Genomic DNA, 814 nt, shown 5'->3' on the forward strand with positions numbered 1-814 from the left:
AGTGCTGGTCGCTGTGTGTGCCAGGTCCTGATCACAATTTGGGGACTGAGGGGAAGGGCGGGGTTGGGGCAGCCAGGACTAGGATGCGGAGACATGGCTTTGGAGTGGGACTAGTTGGGTGTCATTTCACTCTCAGCAGATGATCTGTTGGGTGCTATTTTCAAAGGCGTTTGTGCCTTGGTAATTAATTATTTAGCTAATTCATGAAAGCAACAAGCATTATTTGGCTTCTGCAGTGTTGTGTCTGGAACCTAGTGCAGGTGGATCCCATCTCGTGAACCCACCTTTGTTGATTACTTGTGGCTGGTGACCAGACTCTACTGAGAGGTGATTCTCAGTCCGTTCAGAACACGGCTGGGAGGAGTGATTGATTAGTGATGTCTGGAGGGCTCTTGCGGGAGGAGTGGCAGCCCATATGCCATTATTTGCCGTCCCGAGTCTAGGTATGTGGTGGACAGTGCGCCCAGCCGTCTGGCTGCCAACTCTGTGCCTGTGCCATCTGATAGAAGCCCCAGATGAATCAGACCCAGCCTGTCAGACCCAAATCTCCATGGGTTTGGGGTCACAATTCAGCACCCTCCCTGTAAATAGGCCCCCAAGGAAGAGGATGACGCCCATTTCCCCTGTGTCCCAGGCCCTCTCTCCTGCTCCTGGCCTGACTTGGCAGCTCACAACCTCTCTCTTCTCATCTTTTTTCCTTTCCCCTCCACCTGTCTCACCTCCATCTTCTTTCCTCCCCTCTTTCCCTGCTGTCCCCAACCCCCCTTGCTGTACCCCTCCACCCCTGGGGTGTCTTCCAGCAACGGTGCTGAAG

The 814-nt window shown here is 53.9% G+C and overlaps 1 protein-coding gene across 1 annotated transcript in view; it reads left to right on the forward strand.

The window, feature by feature from the left end:
- The window catches only part of MYO18B (myosin XVIIIB), a 232,628-nt gene that overhangs the window by 23,618 nt on the left and 208,196 nt on the right, over nucleotides 1–814 (forward strand). The gene's annotated exons all lie outside the window — the stretch shown is intronic.

This window comes from Bison bison, unplaced genomic scaffold, assembly GCF_000754665.1.
Source record: "Bison bison bison isolate TAMUID 2011002044 unplaced genomic scaffold, Bison_UMD1.0 scf7180017864495, whole genome shotgun sequence".
Taxonomy (NCBI): Eukaryota; Metazoa; Chordata; class Mammalia; order Artiodactyla; family Bovidae; genus Bison; species Bison bison.